The following is a 16028-nucleotide window of genomic DNA, read 5'->3' on the forward strand; positions in this document are numbered from 1 at the left end:
ACCACTGCACCCACCTCACCCCCAACATTGATGATGTGTGTGCTGTGCTGAGCTTCAATGTGCAGGCACTGCTCACAGTGTTTTACATGAATTAATTAATTTAATCTCAAAACAATCTCTCTCATCTCTATTTTATAGATGGGGAAACTAAGACAAAAACTAATAACTTCTCCAGCAAGTGATGGAAGTGGGATTCAAACCCAGGCCACTTGGTTCCAGAGTCTGTGCATTTTTGCTAACCTCTCCTGGGTCTGAGCTCAGAGCCACCCTGCGGCTGTGCCCCATCCTCACTGCTGGCAGTCCTGTGCCTTGAGGCAGAGGAATCAGGGCCGTGCCCCAGACTGATGCCTCCTTTAGAAGCAGTTGTCCACTTGGGGTGCCCCTCACCTGTCTCTGCTTCTGAGTTGAGTCTCATGTAATCTGGCTGCCACAGACAAGTCACCTCAAATCTCAGAGACCTAGAGTTTTTCCAGGTTTGCAATCACAATGGTTATGGGGTAGGATTTCTTTAAAAAGCTTCAGCTAAGTAGATTTCTGATTCATACAGATTACTTTATTGCTCTGCTCTGGTTCTGGCTGATAACAGGAAATGCCTCTGTAAGGTCTGTTTCCACCGGCTTTATCCTTACTCTCAGTAGAGGCAGAACTCCAAATGGTGCCAACTCAAACAATTCCAAATTTGTGTTTGCTTTGAGCACTGAAACACAGCACACAGATTTTCATCACTCGCAGTCATACATAAGTAGGTAAAGAAATCACGCAAGAAGTCTGTGTTAAATACATCACAGTTCTTTCACTGAACAAATGAAAAGGGCATGATCCTTTCATGATCAGGTGAGTGGTGAATTTCCTGCAGGTGGTCTGGGTAGAAATGTCAGGAGGCCTTATCAACCCCTACCTCAGAGACAAGATGAGAATGACCACAGTGACCAGTGGCAGAGCCAAGCTGTGACCAAGGTGTCTGGGCCACAGGTCTCCGGGAGATCATATTGGCCATGGAGTCCATGAAGTACATGGACACCATGGTGAGCAGCCCTTGAGTCAACCCTCTGGAGCCTGGGGTGAGGATGCCTGAGGAAGGGTCTTGAATGAGGAGCTGACTGAGTCCCTTGACCTCAGACCCTGAGAAGCTACTCCAAGAACACACTGTGGCTTTTCCCCTCTCCCTTCCTGCACATGACCAGAAGCCATTAACCAGGGTGGCTGTGCCCAGGAGAAAGGGAGGCCCAGCTTGTCAGGGAGCAACTGATGTGGTCTCCGAGCTGATGAGTCTACTCCAGGACTGGGACTTAATGGAAGGTGGGAAGGTCAGGGGATAAATGGAATTTCAACCCATGTCCATTTCCCAGGAGATCCAGTGGCTCTGGAAACCCATCCTGTGTTCACTTTCCTAGCTCCTGAATGTACAGTTAGGGTAAAGTTTTCATCATGATAAGTGAAGTATAACCTTTAAAAACTGTGAATCACTATGGTACACACCTGAAACTTACAGAATGTTATGTCTACTGTGCCTCAATAATTTAGAAAAAAGAGACATACTCAATGATTGGCTGCATCCTCCACCTTGGTTCCCTCACTGAGGGACAGAGGGCCTCTCTGCCAGAAATAATCAAGTGGAGCGACCTGGAGCCACCCTCTGGGTAAAACCAAAGTCAGCACAGCACCTCTGGGAGAACCACAGTGCTGCAAGGTGCAGCGGGGGGGGGGCTCCACATCCTCTCTTGTTTATTGACCCATCAGAGGACAGAGACTTCTTGGAGAATAACAGTAAAGTTATTATAAATCAATTCTAACTGGCGTTATTCATCATGATGTGGTCTCTTTACTGGAGAAAAAGCACCATAGCCCTTGGTGCCTGGTACATACCTTCCATTCTGGCTAATGCTTCTCCTTTATTCAAATACATAAAAGCAGCAGAAATAACATGCTTTCATTAGGCAGGAAAGCAACTCTCCCTCACTGTCTCAGGGCCATTTCACTGGAAAACTAAAAACTACCCTTTCAAAACTCCCTTGCAATGAGGATTCTGGGGGTAAGTTAAGTTCTATTGAGATTCATTAGAGCAAGGTTTGGCCTAGTATGGCCCACGGACCAAATCTGGTGGGCCCTCTGTTTTTGTGGACAGGACCATAGAATATTAATTCATTTGCAAATTATCCATGCTGCTTTGGCACTATAATGTCCTGGTTGGGTAGCTGTGAGAGAGACTCTACTGTCCAGAGAGCCAAAAATATTTCCTAATTCTTTCCAGGAAAGGTTAGCAGACCCTTAGTCTAGAGAAGGATTGGCAAGGCAAGGTTGAGGCTGGGTGCCCTTCCTGTGGGTTCTGTCTCTGTTGCTTTCTCCTCCAAGTGTGTCCCCAGTGTCCATCCTCTGATTTCCTGAGCATGAGGAAAGTCCCACCTCGATGTTTTTGGGCACAGCCCCAATGGCTCTGAACTTTGCCTAGTGTGGCTCCAGCAATGAACTCAGAGACAGTAATTCCCCAACTGGGCTGGTCCTTATTGTTCCAAAAGTCATTCCAAGAACCCCAGCCTAAAACCTGTTCCTTCAATAGTTTTTAAAACACTGAATTCTGAGTATTAAACCTTCTCTTGATCAAGTACCTAGAACTTTTTTGGTTTCCTAAGCTGAACACTGATGGCTACATACTTGCATCAGTTATGGGCAATTAAACCAACACATGGTTCTTCATTTGTATCAGCCAGTTATGATATATAACGTAAGTGTGTGTGTGTATAGATTTAGAGACAAAGACATCACAGGTTTTTGATTTAATAAATTAAAAGGCAAAGACTAACCGTATCTCACATTCCAAACAAGTTAGGTGGAAACCCCCCCCGGCAGTAGATTGGAAATTTCAAGAGGCCCAGCTGTGCTGGTCTCCGCAGGGCTGGCCACAGATGGTTTGGTTCTGCCATGGCCTGAGCTCCCCATTTCCCAGGTATGGAAAGGTCCCTGAAGAGACACCTTCCTGCCTTTTTGCTGTGTGCTCCATCTAATCGCCACAGCCTGTTGCACAAGAGTGGAGGTGGGTGAATAGGGACAATGCTCTGTTATGCAACTCAGCTTCTTCATTAGCTCCCCTCTGATGAGATGAAGGCTTGGTGCGCTTAATTAGGAGATTTCAGGCCTGAAGGAACGTTGGCTCCACACAGAAAAGAGCTGGTGGTGACAAGCTGGAAGTCAGGGCCAGATAACATCATGGCTTCCAGCATAGGTAGACCATCAGTTATACCCTTTGTGAAGATGACCTCAGTTTGTTTTCACATTACCCTGGTGCATGGCTAGGGTTGGGCTGCACCCCAGAACCAAGGCACAGTCTCCTGGTGCTCTGCAGAATCTCCAGTGCAGCCAAGCTGTGCTCTCCAATTTGAGTCAGAGGACAGATGCCCTGTTCCCCAAGCCCTACCTTGCTCAATCATTTGGTGATGGACGGAGAGACTTCAGAATCTTGGGGACACATTTATTCAATAATTGTGCAAAAAATATAAAGCTCAAGAGTTTAAGTTTCTTTGTTTTTCTTCCCTTTCTTTCTCTTTCATCCTATATTCCCATCCAATCTCCAACTTTCCTTCACAGCTTTAGGGGAGAAATGAACAAATTCCTCAAAGGTCATCACTAGAATAAGAAAAAAAAAAGACTAGTTCCTGGAAATAGGAATGGCAGGTTGACCCTAGTTCATCAGCACAGAATCTCTAAACCAAATTCCAGTGCTTCCACTTTGAAAAACATAATAGTAATGTACTCTGTGCTGACTTGGAAATGAAATCTGTATTTAGCATATTCCAGAAAAGAGATTCTGGAAGAGACTCTTGCCCACCTGGGACACATCCGGGCCTCTGACCAGACACGGCTTTCAAGAGAGAGAAAAAAGTGAGAGTAAGACTCCAAACGCCTGTAGTGGTCGGAAGGTAACTGACACACAAGGGCAGCGCGATGGCAGCCACCTTCCCTGTGATTTCCCTGCACGTCACAAGCAGAGCTACAAAGTGAAAGCCTTTCCCCAAGGAACAGGGAGGGGACCCGGGAAGCCCTGAAAGTGGAGGAAGCCGCAGACGGGCAGTATGAGAACCACTGTTCCTAAACAGTCCACCGTCATTTCTCTCGCGGTCTCTGCGAGGGCTTTCTGGCTGTTTGAATTTTTAATTTTCATAAGGTGCTTTCAAACAGAAGGCCAGAGGGCCAGTAGGGCAGAATAAACATTAAATATTTCGCTTTGTTTGGCGCACTGTGTGTAAAATGTCACATCTTGTACTTGGCTTTTAAGATGTAATTATCCAGCTGGTTTTCCAGAGACGCTGTCTCAATCCAGGTAACGTTATGCAAACTCATGGTTGTGAACAGGAACTGAACTCTTTTGAGGATGAGGTTTTCGTTCAGTTCAGAGAATCTGAAAACACGTTTGTTTGGTTTCCTTGTGCTACTCTGGCATGGATGGTAACTGCCCTGTGTAGAAAATGCAAATTGTTCAGACTGGTTGGTTGGAATGGCTCCAGCCCTGCCTCCTGCTGCTCAGGGAAGGTGAAAAGAAACTGGGGTGTAGAGCTTTCCGGATTCACTTATTCACAAACATTTACTGGGTGCCTACTGTGGGCAGGGCAAACTCCAAAGTCTAGTGTTTCCTTGGTTTTTGTTGCAGGAAAAGCGCTGCGGTCACCCTCCACGCTGACCCGCCTCGGCCACGCCACTCCATCGGGCACGATGGGAAGAGCGTGCTGTACACTACGGTTTTCTATGAAACTCCACGCGTGGAGCTTGGATTCCCAAGGGGAGGAAGGATGCCACAGGGGCATGGGATGAGGGGGTCAGTGTTCCCACCCCCATTTTATAGAGGGAGGGGTCACTGGATGGGAAGCAACTGGCTTAGCTACTCCTGGCCCACCAGTCCATATCCAGTAAGGTAACAAGTCACACAAATAATAAGCAACTGAACACCTGAAATATTCCTTCTTTCATTTGTTTTGTTTTGTACACATACACGACACACACGTGCCCCACTCACACATACCTAACAGACACCAACAGCCATTGCACATGCACACATGCCACATACACAGCAAGAATTACGACTAAATGAACTGCTTTTCTTTATACTCCCTCCAACAGATATGAAGGTAAATGTGACTTTTAAAAAAACACTCTGGAACTAAATTGGTAAAGGACAGTTCAGTTCTGCACAAAATCCGCTGGTAAGACACTACACGTGATGTCATTTTTTAAGGAAATCCTGAAACTGTTTTCTTTCAAAACATGATCCAAATAAACATGGAATGTTTATCACAGAGTCTGAGAGATTTCAGTTCATTATGATGTTCTAGGAAGATTCAGCTTGACTACTGCTTTAGTTTTGTGCATGCTTTTACAGCATTCCTTTCATCCCTCCCTCTTCCTCCTCCTCACTCCTCCTTCCCCGTCCCTTAGTTCGCATGTACCTCTCTGGTGGTGGGTTTACCCAAAGCCCTTGTTTGGGGGCTGGGCAGACTGCATCTGGTAAAGATGATCACACCATTGTCTATGCCATCCTACAAGCTCCCCTGACAATGCAGTGCTGACTTCCTCCCCCGGGAGCTGAGGTGGAATACCGCCCCTTAAACCCAGGGGGACACTTGTATGTGCCTCGACCAAGAGATGCATGCAAATTGGCGCTGTAGGACTTTCTTGGCTGGGCCATAAAAGTAGTATGGCTTCTTCCGAGCTTCTCTGGGGTGCTTGTCCTTGGATAGCAGCCACCTTGCCAGGAGGAATCCAAGCCATATGGAGAGGTCACATGTAGGCATTCCAGCCAGGAGCCAACAGCCAGCACAAACTGCCAGATTTATGAAGGATGGCCTTGAGGTGGTCCTGCCCCATTTCACATCCCCTACAGAGTCCAGATGCCATGGGGCAGAGACCAACCACCCTGCTGCTCTCTGTCCAATTTGTGACCTACAGGACCAGGAAAGGTAACGAATGACTGTTGCTGTAAACCATGACATTTCTCAGTGTTTCTTAGGCTCCAACAGACAACTAACATAGGGGCCTCTGGACCCCAGCCCAGGGAATGAGCTGCATTGGTGGTAAATCTCTGAGATCATGGAGTGCATGCCCAGCCCTATTCCCAGTTTCCCCTTTTATAAACATATCTTTTTATACCCCTTCACTGTCCTATGATGAAATTCACACATAACACATCTTGTGTAGATATGTGCTGTACGTGTATAAGTATGCATCTTCACATGGATATACTTAAGTATCTAGCCACAGTGAAACCCAGCAGAACCTTGTGGGGCCCTCCCGGGTACAAACGTCCTTCCATGTCCCCCATTTCTTGTTTTCAGGAAAAAGTTTAAGCCTCCTAGAGTTTCCTTGGATTCCGAATGGCAGATTCAAACAGTTACTAACTAGAGGAGCGAGGGGATGCAGAAACACAGAAAAGGCAGCCAAGAAACAGTAGTGCAGCGACGGGGCAAGGTCCTACTTCCTCCTCAAGGGGTACGAGATAGCATAACAACCTGATGCAGGTCTCTGAGTTCTTCTGTGGGAAATACGGCCCCACCCAGGTAGAGGACAGGAACCTCATGCTGAGCATAAGCACTTGGACCCTAGACTGGCTGTAACCAGAAGGCTAATGATTGAGATTCCTGGACCACCACCCTATTACCTCCCCACCAACCAATCAGAGGAAGCTCACGCAGCCTGCAGACCTCTCCCCAAATTTTGCCTATAAAACTTCCCCTAAAACCATCAGGGAGTTCAAGTCTTTAAAGCATGAGCCACCCCATTCTCCTTGCATGGCCCTGCAATAAAACTTCCTCTGCTCCAAGCTCTGATGTGTCAGTTTGTTTGGCCTCACTGTGCATCGGGCACACAAGCTTGGGTTCAACAGTAACAGTATGGAGAAGTAAAAAGAAAATAATTCCTAATAAAATACCACGAGTTTCAATCTAAGGTTGTTTCTTCTACAAAGCAGAATATGTGCTCGTAAAATTCACTATGTGATGGAATTTTGTGTGTAGTAACTGCTTATGGGGAAAGTAATGGTAGCAATAGAATATTCAACATCTGTGTGACCTTATAATTAACTCATTACACAATAAGTGAGGAACCTTACTGAAATAGTGCTGCAGTGTGAAGCATCTTAAATTCTTCATAAATAAAGGAATACAAAACAGTTTGCCATTTACCTTGACAAGCACGTGAGGTTTGGTGGGTGGGTGTGGCTTTTGGAGAAAGGGGCTTTGGAAGGGCCATGTCATTCACAGGATGAAATGCCACCGTTCTAGGGTGGGTGGCCATGGCTCATCCTCATTCTGTGTCTTCTCGCTGGCTCAAAGCCAAAATTCTATTGCACTCAGCATTAGAGTTGTCCCCTTCCATTCACTGCAAGTGATTTCTGGTCACACTTAGTAGAGCTGATTACCATAGTATCATTATTTTGTGTTCCTTATCTCACTTTATCTTATTGTATTTTATTTTTGCTCTCAGTGCCGTTTTCCTCTTGCTGTACAACGTGGATTCCTGTGGGTGTGATTCTCTTGCAATAACACGTATCTCCGTGTCTTACCAAATATTTTATTACTTCAAGCTTCTCCTCAATATTCAAGGCTGTCCTTTATCATTCATACTTGGGTTTGTATAGCCAAAATGCTTTCTCGTGTTTGAGTTTCTGTCATAGATACTTCTATCATGAAATTCTGATGCTCGGGGACCGGCATCACACATACTTGACAGGTGTGGCCCACGGGTGATGGGGCTTGAGGTGTTAGCTCTCAGAAGGCAACGGCTTTGAGCTGGGTAGAGGGCACCCATCACCTACACCTCTTGGTGTATAGCTGCACAGAGCTAACCCACCTCATGGAAAGTGGCTTTTTTTTTTTTTTTTGGTTTTGTTTTTATGAGGTGGTCTTATTCTCCAATTTATCTGTTGGGTACTGTGATGGGTGGCCATAAATTATTGGCCACCCCCTTAGAGCCCATTTCCCTTCCCCTGGAATCTGGGCTGGGCCTGAGATTTCTCTGAGCCATTGAGTGCTTGGTATTCTGGGTCTGCCAAGGCTGGGCTATTCCAGGCTTAGGACATTGTGTCTTCAAGTCCACCCACAGCTCTGGGAGATGCCCAGGCACCAGGGTATGTGGAGGGTAACAAGGCCCTCCTGCCCACATAAAGCTAAGCTACCCGCTGACCAGTCACTGCTGCTCCATGCACCACCTGAGGTGCCCCAGCTCGGTCAGGCCTCCAGCATCTACAGTCAACAGCACTCTGCAGGCTGGAAAAGCCACACTGCTCATTCCAGTCCACTTGCAGAACTGTGATCAACGATAAACAGTTTTTGTTGTTTGAAAAGGTACTATTTTTTAGGATGGTTTGTTGCATAGAAATGGAAAACTGAAGCATGTGAACAAATTCACTCCTTAACAACATGCATCATGGCCAAAGACATGGGGCGACCTCACTCCAAGACAAGGAGGTGACAGAGATCTTTGTACCCACTTACAGTGAACAAGGCTGAATTTGAGAGAAGAAAGCCAATATTCAGCTGAAAATTTTTGTCTCTATAATTGGCACTTTGAAATAACCACCCCTTTCTCACGGAACCACTCTGGATGCCCCGCCCACAGATGCAAACTCACGATGCAGGTGCTGCTCCTGGGACTCAAACACCACACGTTGTTTTGTCATTAGGAATGCGATTTTCTAAAACAATGAACCATGCCTGGCAAAGTTCCAGACAAAATAGAGAAAAATCTCCTCTTAATTTACACCATAGATACATTCTTGGAAATGTCAGTGTTTTCATCCTGTGTAATAATATCCCTTGTATTTACGTGTAAAGATTTAGATGAAAGGTTCAGATAATTATAAATGGATTTTTCCATCTGTGTGAACATCTGAGTGGGCATTCAAACTTCATGTGAGAGCAGGAGAAGTTAGTTACTTTGTGGGGTGATCAGCATCCCTATTCTCTTCCTACCAAATGCCAGAGGCAGCCCTCAGTTATCATGAAAACCAAGCCAACCCAGAGTCTTATTCTGTGAGGGCTGAATTACCGCACTGCACTGATTGGGAAGGAGTGGAATCAGGAAAATTGGAACAGGGACGTATGAACAGAGGCAATTAAACTGGGGGCCTCAAGTCCCTAAAGGCCACCATATCTTCTTGGAAAGTTGTGTAGGAAAGAGTTAAACATAGAAAGGTCTGCTTGCAAGGCTGACCCTCAGTTGACTCCAAGGGAACTTGGACTTTGGAAGGGATCCCCTCGTTCCTTAAATGATGAAAGTCTCTCCATGTTCCTAGCCTGTTTGTGCAAACAATGGGATTTATGTAAGACCTGTTTTCCTTCTGGGACTCTGACATTTTGTTATGTGCTAGACAGAAGGTGGTTTGATGGGAAGCCCCCAGTAAAAAGCCCTGGGCACTGAGCCTCCGATTCCCTGGGAGACAGCATTCCCACATGTCCTCACGGTTTGTCGGTGGAGGAGTTGAGTGCATCCTGTGTGACTTCACGGGGAGGGGGCTCTCAGAGGCCTGTGCGTGGTTTCCTCCAGACTTTCTCCATGTGCCTTTTTCCTTGGTTGGTTTTGATTCCCATCCCTCTGAGGCAGTCACAGCACTGGGCACAGCTGACATGTCTAGTCCTGGGAGGTGAACTGGGCGTGGTCGTGGGGAGCCCTGGCACAATGGTAGAAGGAGCCCTTCTCCCCGCTGAAGAGGTTAGTTCCCCTTTGCCTGAAGACTTGCAGTGGGCCTTCCCCTGGACAGGGCCTGAAGTTACTGCTGATTGTCCTCAGGACCCACCCCCATCGCCACTCTCTGCTTCTGGACCTATAACTGAACTCAAGTCCCAGCAGGCCCTAATGGGTGAGGTGCAAAGTTTACCCACAGAGAGGTGTGGTCTGCTTCTGGAAAACTGGTGACTTCCCTACTTTGTATCTACAGAATCCTTGGGAATATGTGTAGGAGTGGATCTTAAGGGGGTGGTATCAAGGTGGAAGGAATATCAGGCTGGCTGAGCCTGAATGTATTGATACAGCCTCTTTAAGATGAGATTCTGGATTCACTGTCTCAGCTTGATGTGTTAGAAGGGACCCCTCCAGTTTGTCTGGCTGAAATATGGGTGTTAGAGATTCTTCCAGTAAAGACACAGGAGCATCACAGAAAAAGCCTGAGTCACTGTGAACAGATTATTGGTAGAAACCTGGTCTTAAAGGATATTACTGCTGAGGGCAAGGAAGGAAGTGAGGAAGTTGGAGTCTGGAGGAAGGCACACACTTGTTATAACATAGCAGGAAGTTCAGTGACATTGAGCCCTGCAGTTAATGGAAAACAGAACTCACAAGCAATGAACTTGAAGACACAGTTAAGGAGATTTCCAAGCAAAGGGTTGGAGGTGTTGCTTGGTGTCTTATTACTGCTTAGAGTAAAATGTGATAGAAGAGAGGTGAATTGAAGGAAGAAGACGACGGTTTGGAAAACTCAGCCTCTGCAGATAACGGATGATCCTAAAAGACAGAAATGGATGCCCAAACCATGGCATGGAGAAAAGGCTGATTATGTGACTACCACTCTGCTGAAATCCTGAAAGTTCTTAAAAGTACAGAAGTTTTTAGCCACATAAATGACTCTTCTAAGAGATTAAGAAGATCTGGTTTGACTGATAAGGTCAAGAGGGCCTGGGGAAACTTAAGAACATTTTTCCTCAGCCCTCTCAGCAGAGGCCAAAGCTAGAGAAGGAATTATTTGGAAAACATTGGTGGATATATCTTAAGTGAAACTCAGTGAAAATATGCTCAAGGCCTACAAGTGTCTCAAAAACTAAGTTACAGCAGCAGAAACACTGCCACCTTGAACTGAATGGAACATAGATGGTATAAATTGGCAGAAAAGTTGGGACTGGGCAAAACACCAGGGGTTGTTTCACTTGTTTATTGTTGTATAACAAGCAACCTCAAGACTTAATGACTTACAAGACATGGAAGCAATCTAAATGTCCATTGATAGGTGACTGGATAAAGAAGATGTAGTATATTTATACAATGGAATACTAATCAGTCATAAAAAAGAATAAAACAGTACCATTAGCAGCAACATGAATATCGTTATTCTAAATGAAGTAAGCTAGAAAGAGAAAGAGGTATCGCTCATATGTGGAATCTAAAAAAAAAAAATAGAAGATGCCAACAAACTCATCTACAACATAGAAACAGACTCACAGACATGGTAAATGATCTTATGGTTACTGGGGGAAAGAAGGTGGGAAAGGATAAGTTTGGGAGTTTGAGATTTGCCAATGATAACCATAATAGATAAAAATAGATAAAAACCAAATCTCTTCTGTATAGCACAGGGAACTATTTTAAGTATCTTATAATAACCTTTAATGAAAAAGAATATGAAAACAAATACACATATGTATGTGCATGACTGGGACACTGTGCTGTACACCAGAAATGGACACACTGTAACTGACTATACTTCAGTTAAAAAAAACTTAATGGCTTAAACTCATGATGGGTCTGAAATTTGGAGTGGTTTTGACTGGGATGGTTCACCTCTACTCCACCTGGCTGGGGCTGGAAGACTCATTTGCAAGATGCTTCTTCCTTCCACATCTAGTGACTTAGTACTGCTCTTTGCCACCTAAGTGTCCCTGCTCCCCCTCCATGTGACAGCTCAACCCTCAGGGCCTCTCGGTGGAGTTTGGACTCCTCAGAGCATGGCGGTCTCAGGATAGCCCTATTTCTTCCATGGTGGGTGGCTTCCAGGGAGCAGGAAGCAGAAGCCGCCAGGCCAGCTAAGGACCTTTCTGCTATATTCTACTGGGCTAAGCAGTCTGAAGGCTGGTCTGACCATTCCTTTGAGGAGAACTTGAGAACTGGAGAATATTTTTGGAGTCACATTTGGAAAATACAGTCTACTGTGGAGTCCCCTGAGAAAAATTCTCTTTTCAGTAGTAGGAGTATACTCAGGTTTTGGGAATTTGGTAATGTGGTTAAAATATGAAATAACTTGAGTAGTAGCTCAGACACATGAGATTTTCCATTCTATAAACACACACAGAATCAGGGTGGTAATAGGGAGTGTGGACATATCCACAAGGGCTTTGTGCAACAAACCCAAAGAGGCATCCTTGACTGCAACAACTAGTGGAATAATCCCCTGCCAGCCACCTGAGTATCCGGTCACCCATCAGGCTGGGGAGTTGCTGGAAATGTTCCAAAAGACCTCTGGTGCTGTGTTTCCACAGGCAGAGGTGGGAAGGAAGCAGATAATGACAACTGATCCCTCACTTTATTTTACCGATGAGCACGTTTATGGATTAATGGTCATGCCATGGCTATTTACATTACCCAGAGCAACTCCCATAAGTGGAGAAGATTCTTTGAAATCCCTGCACCTCTTATCACAGTGACTATCATGTTATATCCCATCCAATGTCTTTCTTTTTTTTGCACATAAGGACTGATGATTTGTAAAGTGTCCTGATAAACCAAAGGGATACTCATTCATTCTGAGAAAGACTATCATGTCTCTTTGTTGTGCCAACACGCACATCAGCTACCAGCAGTTGTGTGATATGGCACCGTACTTGGTTCTACTCAATCCAGATAGTTTACATTTGCTCCCTGCCAGGAAACGTGGGCTAGTATTATTTGCTACCAGAAGCCCCATGAAAGTTTCCATATTAAGTATTACCTTATATATTAATTATTAATAAATCAAATAGAACATATGTTTATACCATAAATCAACTCCAACTTGAACTGATTTTAAAATATACACTAGATCAGCGGTCATCTGATGTCATGATTTGTTACACTTTTTATGACAGGGATTTTTGGGAGCCAAATTTTTGAGCCTCTTGGGTCTATGAAATAGGTCATCTTTTATTAGGTTCTGTGATCATAAACAGTCTGATGGCTCATGGAATTAATGAGTGGACTGAGTAAAAATAGCCTACATAAACAGGAAGAAGGAAGCTGATAGAAATGTCCTGGACCTCACAGAAAGACCTGTTCCAGTGGCTACAGCTGAATAACAAACACTCCAGACTTAGTGGCTTGAAACACCAACAATACTTTATTTTGATCATGAAGCTGCTTCCTGGGGGAAGCCAAGCCAGGACAGTCATCATTGGAGAATCATGCAGATAACCAATTAAATGTGTCCTGGAGCATTCAGTAAACTCAGCAGTAGGATAAAAGCATCGATAGAGACAGGGCCATGAGGAAGACACTCAGCCAGCAATTACCACATACCTTAGATTTTCGCATTCATATTCAATTTTTCTTGTAAGAGCACCTATGTTTACAAGGCTGTGGCTTCCATTTTGACAGCTCAGAAACTGATCACCGTATTCTATCTGGGTTCTTGAATGGAATGAGTGGAGATCTTGACCTCTGCCCCAAACAGCACAATGATATAGCATCTATGAGGCCAAGGGTCTGCTGCTGGAGATGTTTGGAGAAGTGTGTGTGTGCGTGCGTGCGTGCCTGCCTGCCTGCCTGCCTGCCTGTGTACAATTCTGTCCAGAGAACTCAAGCTTGGAAATGACCCTAATTTGGTGAGGTTAATAAATTCATGCAATACTAAACCACAGAATAATTGGGTATGTTGGGAGAAAGTTGATTCTGATATCAAGAAGCATGTCATGAAATCGAAAATCCTCAAAGAAACATTAGTGTAAAGAAAAAAAAAATTTTTTTAAGAGCACGAAAACAAATGAGGCAGGAAATGTAGGAGGCTGATAATGGGTTAAGAGGGTGCGTGAAATAAGAAAGCATGTGTCCAGGGTCAAACCCAAATTACAGGTGATGACTCTGCTGCCCTCCCTAGTCTTTACTTCTGTCTTCCCAGTACGGGTTTATAAAAATGAATCCCTGTTAACAAAGTCAAACAAAAATTAAATTGTTGATTATCATCATCTTCTACCCTAAAGCAATTTAAGATAGATGGCCCTCTAAGTCATGTTGTAACTGAAGAAGAAACGCAGCCGGGCTTTGGACTTGCAGAGCGAGCCTTGGCAGCCAGGGCAATGAGTGGAGGAGATAATTGTTTTCTACACATTCAGACAGAAATCATGTGCTTGTGAATCCACCGTGAAAAGCAGGGAAGGGAAGTCATTTGCTCAACGCGAGTGTGTGAATCACTGCCCAGGACAAGGCCAGACCAGACCCGGGCACCCGTGTAGATCTTTATAGAAAACCACACTGAAGGAAAAGTCAGTGGTTTCACCCATTAAGGAGGGGAGCTAACAGCAGCAGGGACTGGTGTGCACGTGTCAGCAAAGCAGACCTGAGTTACGAGCTGTCCCAAGGGCATCTTAGTACCAGAAGATCTTTGATTATTTGTCCAGCATGTATTTAGCTCTCTGAGGGGAAGGCAAAGGAAGGGTCCTCTGCTGGCACCCTCAGTTCCTCCTCCTATGATATCCAGAACAATTCTGCTCGGCTTGAGACTTGCATCCACCTTCAAGCTCCACATTCTCACTGTTGGTTCCTCTACACACTCACCACCCCCACCCCAGGAGCTGCTGAGAACAGTCCCCTTACAAACAAATGCCCTCTGCCCTTCCTAAGAGGACCTGTGGCAATCCTGTTCTCCCCATCTCTCATCTTGGATGATGCTTTGGCACCTGATTGGTACCCAAGAAAGTTCTCTGAATGCCCAAGCTAATAGACAATGATATAAGACTTAAACTTACTGGGGAGTGTATAGCTCAGGGGTAGAGTGCATGCTTAACATGCATGAGGTCGTGGGTTCAATCCCTAGTGCCTTCATTACAAATAAATATAAAATACCTAATTACCTCCCCCCTAAAAAAATTTAAAAATGAAAATAAATAAACTTAGTTAGGACCTCATGGGTCCAGTTGGGATGTATTTTCTGCTGATAGAAGACAGCAATGAATAAAATAGATTCTAGAATCCTCATGAAAATGAGATGTGTGTAAGAAAGATGATAAATGCTGGAGACGCTGTGGAGAAAAGGGAACCCTCCTACACAGCTGGTGGGAATGCAGTTTGGTGCAGCCACTGTGGGAAACAGGAGGGAGATTCTTCAAAAGACTAGGAACAGACTTACCGTATGACCCAGGAATCCCACTCCTGGGCATATGTCCAAAAGGAACCCTACTTCAAAAAGACACCTGCACCCCAATGTTCATAGCAGCAATATTTACAATAGCCCAGACGTAGAAACAGCCTAAATGTCCATTGGCAGATGACTGGATAAAGAAGATGTGGTATATTTATACAATGGAATACTATTCAGCCATAAAGATGACAACATAAGGCCATTTGCAACAACATGGATGTCCCTGGAGAATGTCATTCTAAGCGAAATAAGCCAGGAAGAGAAGGAAAAATACCATATGAGATTGTTCATATGTGGAATCTAAAAAAAACCAAAATGAAGATAAATACAAAACAGAAACAGACTCATAGACATAGAATACAAACTTGTGGTTGCCAGTGGGGAGGGGAGTGGAAAGGGACAGAATGGGATTTCAAAATTTGTACATACTGACAGGCATATGTAGAATAGATAAACAAGATTATGCTGTATAGCACAGGGAAATATAAACAAGATCTTATGGTAGCTCACGGCAAAAAAAAAAAAAGTGACAATGAATATATGTATGTCCATGTATAACTGAAAAATTGTGTTCTACACTGGAATTTGACACAACATTGTAAAATGACTATAACTCAATAAAAAAAAGTTTAAAAAAAATGGATTTGGGGGATAAGTGAATCACTGTATAATTCTAAAGCATTTAAGGCCATGAGACTCAGAGCCATGGTGTGGGAGGAGTTTGATGATGATATTTTGTTTATGCACTTTTATTTTAACTCTACAATACTACAGCAGCAATTAAAGATATAACAAGAGAGAATGGATGATATTTGGTGACCAAGAGGCTCAGTTACCCCGAAATATTTACTTTTTCTGGGTTTCATTGGTACCCGTTGGTACCAGAATTTCCTGCTTTGGCTCTTGAAGGTTTCAGGTACATTACACGAGAGGGTCCACTTGAAATTATCAT

The sequence above is a fragment of the Camelus bactrianus genome, unplaced genomic scaffold (assembly GCF_048773025.1).
Source record: "Camelus bactrianus isolate YW-2024 breed Bactrian camel unplaced genomic scaffold, ASM4877302v1 HiC_scaffold_43, whole genome shotgun sequence".
In the NCBI taxonomy this organism is placed as follows: domain Eukaryota; kingdom Metazoa; phylum Chordata; class Mammalia; order Artiodactyla; family Camelidae; genus Camelus; species Camelus bactrianus.